The sequence below is a fragment of the Macaca nemestrina genome, chromosome 6 (genome assembly GCF_043159975.1).
Source record: "Macaca nemestrina isolate mMacNem1 chromosome 6, mMacNem.hap1, whole genome shotgun sequence".
NCBI lineage: Eukaryota > Metazoa > Chordata > Mammalia > Primates > Cercopithecidae > Macaca > Macaca nemestrina.
Window position 1 is genome coordinate 25394369 of NC_092130.1, and position 7271 is coordinate 25401639.

A 7271-nucleotide genomic window follows, 5' to 3' on the forward strand; every position below is an offset into this window, starting at 1 on the left:
CTGGGCAAGGTGGCTCATTCCTGTAATCCCAGCACTCTGGGAGGCCGAGGCGGGAGGATCACCTGAGGTCAGGAGTTTGAGACCAGCCTGCCCAACATGGCGAAACCCTGTCTTTACTAAAAAATACAAAAACTAGCTGGGTGTGGTAGCGGGCTCCTGTACTCCCAGCTACTTGGGAGACTGAGGCTGGAGAATGGCTTGAACCCAGGAGGTGGAGGTTGCAGTGAGCCACGATGGCGCCACTGCAGTCCCGCCTGGGCAACAGAGTGAGACTCCATCTCAAAAAAAAAGAAAAAGGAAAAAGGAAAATTCAAAGGGTTAACACCAAAAAGCAAACTAGTCCTCTGCAACCTAACTAACTCCTTAGTTTTGGGGCTGAAGGCACGTAGAGGGCAATCAGGTAGTAGGTGGTCCCTCCCACAGTTCAGCCCCATGGCTGTCCCGTAATGCATTTGATCAGGCAGGCCTTGTTTCAGGTGGATGGTCACACTGTCAGATTTCTGGAAAAACTTCTGCAGTTCTAGAACTTTGTTTTTCCCAGCAGATTCACATGCAGTGGAATTGAAGGTCAGTTTAGTTGGTGTGGCAAACATGATATAGGTGGTGCTTCTGTGAAAACCACAGGCTTGGCTGGGCACGGTGGCTCACACCTGTAATCCCAGCACTTTGGGAGGCAGAGGCAGGTGGATCACCTGAGGTCAGGAGTTCGAGCCCAGCCTGGCCAACATGGTGAAACCCTGTCTCTACTAAAAATACAAAAAATTAGCCAGGGATGGTGGTGGGTGCCTGTAATCTCAGCTACTTGGGAGACTGAGGCAGGAGAATTGCTTGAACCCGGGAGGCGGAGGTTGCAGTGACCCAAGTTTACACCACTGCACTCCAGCCTGGACAACAAGAGCAAAGCTCCATGAAGAAAGGAAGGAAGGAAGGAAGGAAGGAGGGAGGGAGGGAGGGAGAGAGGGAGGGAGGGGAGGAGAGGGGAGGGAGGAGATGGGAGAGGGGAGGGGATGGGGGAGAGAAGGTGTAGGGGACGGGAAGGGGAGGGGAGGGGAGGGGAAGAGGAGGAGAGGGGGAGGGGAGGGGAAGGGAGGGGGAGGGGAGGGGAAGGGGAGGGGACGGGAAGGGGAGGGGAGGGGAAGGGAAACTACAGGCTTTAATCCCTGCGGGCTTTAGGCCTTCGAAGCCCATGCTCGCACCAACTTCTGCTTGAAGCCACTAAATTTGTAGTGCAAGATGCCCAGGGCCTGGCTTCCAGCATCTGCTGCCTGAGCAGCTGCCTTTTGTCTTATTTTTCAGTTGGTTTAAGACTTACTCAGACAGGGAAGAAGAACGTTATTTATTAGATCTTTTTAAAACAAAAAAACTACGACAGTAATATCTTCAATTGTTGCCAAGTCTCTACTCCTCCCACCCTGCAATAGGCTGTTGGGCTTTGGGATTGTGTTTAAAGGATTTAGCTGAAGACAAAACTTCTTGCTACCTCTGGATCTTGGCAATCAATACTATGCTCAGGCAGATACAACAGATAACAGAATTATTATTTATAATAGCCACTACCATTTATTGAATGGTAGGAATACTCCCTGCCTTGTGTTACATGCTTTACACACTTAGTTCATGCTAACAAAAGCATGATATTCTCATCCCCATTAGACAAGTGAGGAAACTGAGGCTCAGAGAGGTTCTCTAACATCCAGATTCACACCATCAACGGTGGCCTGGTCAGGATTCACACTTAGGTTAAGGCCCCCAGAAAACCCATGCTCTTAACCACTTGGCATTGGTGCAGGCAGCCCTGTGGGTTCTTCTGTGAGGGGTAAGAAGAGGAACAGGTCAGAGGGAGTGAGGACTACCCACATCCCCACAACACTTAGCCCTGGGCATTGCCCTAGGGTCAGAGCCCAGCCACTATCTTTATCTTTCCAGAGGCTGCCTTGACAGCATCGATGTGGTTGAAAGGGATCTGAGAGAGGTTTTGTTTATTTTTGTTTCTATTTTTTGAGATAAAATTCACATAACATAAATTTCACCATTTTAAATGGTACAACTTAGTGGCATTTAGTACACTCACAATGCTGTGCAACCACCACCTCTATCTAGTTCCAAAACCTTTACATCACCCTTAAAGGAAGCCCCATCAGGTCAGCACTCCCCATTGCACCTTCTCCCCAGCTTCTCGAAACCACTAAGCTGCTTTCTGTCTCTACGGATTTACGTCTTCCGGATATTACATATAAATGGAATCTCCTCCAGGAGATTTCTCATAGGCACATAGTTGAGAGCTACTCATTTTATAGATAGGGGATGAATTCCCAAAGCACAGGCTGGAGATAATTCACCTTTTCATGCCTACCCTGACTTCCCATTTTGCTATTGTGCTGCCCCTTGGCTGTTGTCTCCTTGACGGGCCAATTTTCTGCCTATACTCACCTCACATCCACTCTAAACAAAACCTACTCAATCAATGAGCTAGGGATTATGTCTTCTCCTGAGCAGATGATGAGGAAATCTCAGTGATTCAATATTTATCCTCTTGGCTTGACAGAATCAAGAGGGTCAAAAATGTGACTGATTTTGATTGGAGGTCAGCAGTCCAAATAGCAACTTCTACCTGAGCACAGGGTCCTCAGTGGACAGGCACATAATTGAACTATCTCCCGCATTGGCCTTCACCCTCAGCATCGGAGCTCTGAACTGTATTACATCTTTATAATAAATTATCTCCTTTTTTTTGAAACTGATTCCGGTACTTCATGTAGTAGCCATGGCAATGAGTATTGAACCTGATTTATCATATTCCTATCTATGAATTCTTTTTCCCTTTTGTTTGGAGAAGGTAGGGGAAATTTTCAGAGCTGCTCAAAATGATACTGCAGGTGCAGAGTGGAAGAGGCAGCCACTCGACCACGGCTGCCTTGTTCGTGCAGAAGAAAGGGAAATGAATCGCACTTATTGGAGCCTTCAGATTCAAGCACATTTTCGCTTTTAATGCTTTCGGCAATTATGTGGAGCAGCTGTGTTACGGTCCCACTTTGCAGATACAAAAAAACAAGGCTCAGCTGGTAAATAGATTCAGAACCAGGTATGAATCCCTCATGATTCCAAAACCTCTTTCCTTTACAACCCAGGGCCTGAGGATCACAAAGAATAAAAGGCACTTTCCTCTTCCTAGAGTTTACAGCTTTTTTTTTGTTTTTCTTAGAGTCTCCCTCTGTCACCCAGGCTGCAGTGCAATGGTGCAATCTTGGCTCACTGCAACCTCTGTCTCCCGGATTCAAGCAATTATCCTGCCTCAGCCTCCCAAGTAGCTGGGATTACAGGTGTGCACCACCACGCCCAGCTAATTTTTTGTTTTTTTAGTAGAGATGGGGTTTTGCCATATTGGCCAGGCTGGTCTCCAACTCCTGACCTCAGGTGATCTGCCTATCTTGGCCTCCCAAAGTACTGGGATAACAGGCGTAAGCCACCGTGCTTAGCCATAGAGTTTACACTTCTATTGCTGTCACAGCTACCAACTTCCAGGAGCATGTATTCTTTTTATTTTTTTCATGGTGGAAGAGACAAGATTTTATTCTATTGAAGCCAATAACAAACAAGACTATCTTAGATCTTGGGTCTCAGACAGAACTGAGTGTTTAAGAAGAGTGCAGGAGAAGGTGGAGAAAGTGGTCCTCTTCAGCCTGGGTTCTTCTTCCTCTTGCTCCTGCCACAATGTCAGAATCAAGGGCTGGCTGAGTAACTCCCGCCATCTCTCAAAGCTGCCTTCCCCGCCACCTCCTGGCAGAGCAGTGAACTGACACAGACCTAGATTCCAGTCCTGACTCTGCGTCTCCCTCATCTGCAAGGTGAGGATGATGCTAGTACCTACTTCATATACATCCTTAATCCCACCACATCCCCCATATCCATTCTCCCCTGCTTCCCTTTCAGTAATTAAAAACCCCCAAGCTGTAGTTGGACACATTGCCATCCAGCTAAAGACTACATTTCCCAAGCTTTCTTGCAGCCAGGTGTGTCCATGTGACCAGGTTCTGGCCAATTAGCATTACCAAATAAAATACAGGATGAAGGGTTAAATTTGAATTTCAGATAAACAACTAATAATCTTTTAGTACGAGTATGTCCCAAATTAAAAGTCCAATACTTTTGTGTGTGTGTGTGTGAGATTGAGTCTTGCTCTATCACCCATGCTGGAGTGCAGTGGTGTGATCTCGGCTCACTACAAGCTCCGCCTCCCGTGTTCATGCCATTCTCCTGCCTCAGCCTCCCGAGTAGCTGGGATTACAGGTGCATGCCACCACACTCGGCCAATTTTTGTATTTTTAGTAGAGACAGGGTTTCACCATGTCGGCCAGGCTAGCCTCGAACTCCTGACCTCAAGTGATCCACCCACCTCGGCCTCCCAAAGTGCTGGGAGCCACTGTGCCTGGCCCAATAATTTTTTAGTATAAGTATGCCCCATTTGTACAAAAAAGTATGGTTATTGAAATTCAAATTTAACTGGGTGTACTGCATTTTTATATGCCAAATCTGACAACCCTATGGCTAATGAAATATAAGAGAAAGTAATGTCTATAACTCCAAGGCCACGCCCTTAAGACTAGGGGGCATGCCCTCATTTCCCTTTGCTCTTCCTGCTGGCTGCAACACAATTATCAAGGGTGGCGTGCATCATCTTTGACCCTATCCACTGCAGCAGTGCTCTGGGACATACACAGTGCATCAGCTGAATACAAGGAGCCCAGGCTCTAGAATAACCTAGGGAAATATTGCTGCTCTGCTCTACAGAACCACTCACTAGCCCAGACTTGTATATCTGAGAGAAAAATTAACTTCTGCCTCATTAAAGCCACTATTATTTTGTTCTATATTAAGGCAGCTAGACCAATATCCAAATGAATGCAAAATTATAAATGAATTATGGTAATTTGGGTGCCCGGTACATCAGAAAGCCTCAAGAAATGTTTATTTCCTCTTCTTTTTAACGGAGTCGTCCCCTCTTTACCAAATTTCACAGCCCTGTTTTAAACTAATTCGACATCCTTTTTTTTTTTTTTTTTGAGACAGGGTCTCACTCTGTCACCCAGACTGAAGTACAATGGCACAATCATAGTTGATTGCAGCCTCCACCTCCACCTCCTGGGCTCAAACAATCCTCCCACCTGAGCCTCCCGAGTAGCTGGGACTACAGACGTGCACTACCACGCCTAGCTATATTTTTAAATTTTTTGTAGAGAAGGGGTCTTACTATGCTGTCCAGGCTGGTCTCCAACTTCTAGCCTCAAGCAATCTTCCCGCCTCAGCCTACCAGCTGGCATCCTCTTCCTTTATCAGCAGCTCCTGAAAGCCCTGTTTGTTTCAAAGCACCAGAGTGAGGCTAGAGGACTTCAGTTGCAGGCTGAACTTCCTGCTTGATATTTTATATCTACTTTGTTGCCTGCCTTCCCCAAGGAAAGGTAAGCTCCATGAGGACAGGGAGTTTGTCTCTTTTGTTCAAGGCTGTGCTCCCAGGACCTCAAACAGGACCTAACAATTAGAAGGGACTGGATAAATATGTTTGAATAAATAAATAGATACGGCTATGGAGATACACCAGGATCACCAAGCCAGGAAGACTTCATCAATGGCTTCCTCCATAGGGTGACAAGAAAAGTAACCAAACTGCTATGTGTATGATTATGCTGATGATTCACTAGAGAAAACTCCACGCTTTTGGTGTAAAGTCTGACTCCTTATTGAGATGGAAATCTCTACCAGGTAAGAAGTAACATTTCCACAAAATGTTAGAACTGAAGGGATCTGAAGTCCAAGCCCCAGAGCAGGAAACAGAGAGAGAATGGAGTCATGCCCACCATAGCAACTGATATCTGCAATGGACATTTTACCTTACAAAGCATTTTCACATCCTTCTCAGTTGACCCTCACCATGATTCTGCCAGGCTAGTGGGGGTAATATTGGTATAGTTAAAATTATACTTAAATACAATTGTTAGCCTACTGAACTGTGAACTTAAAAATGGTTAAGATGATACGTTTTAAGTTATAGGTATTTTACCACAATTAAAAATACAAGTTATTATATATATTACATATATTATATATATAAACAAAGTTGTGGCTAATAATCATATATATTATGTATGTTTTATATATATATAAATTATGTATGTTATATATAATATATAAATTATATATAATATATAAATTATATATTATATGTGTTATATATTATATATGTTATATATTATATATACATATTTATATATAAATATATATATGTGCTATATATATAATTATTAGCCACAACTTTGTTTTGCAGATAAACCAAGTAAAGCTCAGGGAGGCTTTGACTTTTAAATGTCACACAGCTAGGGACTAGGGAAGCTAGTCTTAACATTGGGACCTTTTTTTTTCTTTTTTTTTTTTTTGAGACAGAGTCTGGCTCTGTTACCCAGGCTGGAGTGCAGTGGTGCAATCACGGCTCACGCAGCCTCAACCTCCCAGACTCAATTGATCCTTCCACCTCAGCCTCTGGGTAGCTGGGACTACGGGCACGCACCACCACACCCAGCTAATTTTTGTACTTTTTGTAGAGACGGCATTTCGCCATGTTGGCCAGGCTTACACTGGGACTTCTGAGTCGAGTCTTGCATATCCTCCCCAAGGGAGAGGGAACCTTCATTGCACAAACAACTTTCACTCCACAACATGCCAAGAACCAACCTGAACCTAGAGGATCAGGGCCCCGGGTTTTCCAAGGATTCCAATGTGCTTAATGCAGCACAGCTGCTCGTCAATCTTGGTTACCGTAATACCATGCAGAGGGGTGGCTAATCCAACAGACAATAGTTCAATACAGACTGTGTGCCATTTATTCTCATTTTGTAGCAATTAATTTGCTTGGGGACCAAGTGTGCTCAATGGTTACATTAACATCCAAAGTCAAATTAAACATTTATGCATCTTTTATCTCCTCATTTCCAAAAGGATAAATCCTGCCAGTGTCTGCAAAAGATATTTTCATTGACGTTGTTTATCTGTTCCACTTGATTCAAGATTACACTTGAGAAACAAGAACTAACATACCATAGTGTTTTTATATAGCAGTGGTGACTAAAAGGGGCCAGATATTAAAAAATATCTAGCCTCGGGCTGGGCTTGGTGGCTTATGCCTGTGATCCCAGCACTTTGGGAGGCTGAGGCGGGCAGATCACCTAAGGTCGGGAGTTCGAGACCAGCCTGACCAACATAGAGAAACCCCCATCTCTGCT

The 7271-nt window shown here is 44.7% G+C and overlaps 1 pseudogene; it reads right to left on the minus strand.

The window, feature by feature from the left end:
• Positions 1–163: 163 nt before the first annotated feature.
• LOC105482621 (cytochrome c oxidase subunit 7A2-like, mitochondrial pseudogene) lies at positions 164–2682 on the minus strand (annotated as a pseudogene).
• Between the last annotated feature and the right edge of the window lie 4589 nt (positions 2683–7271).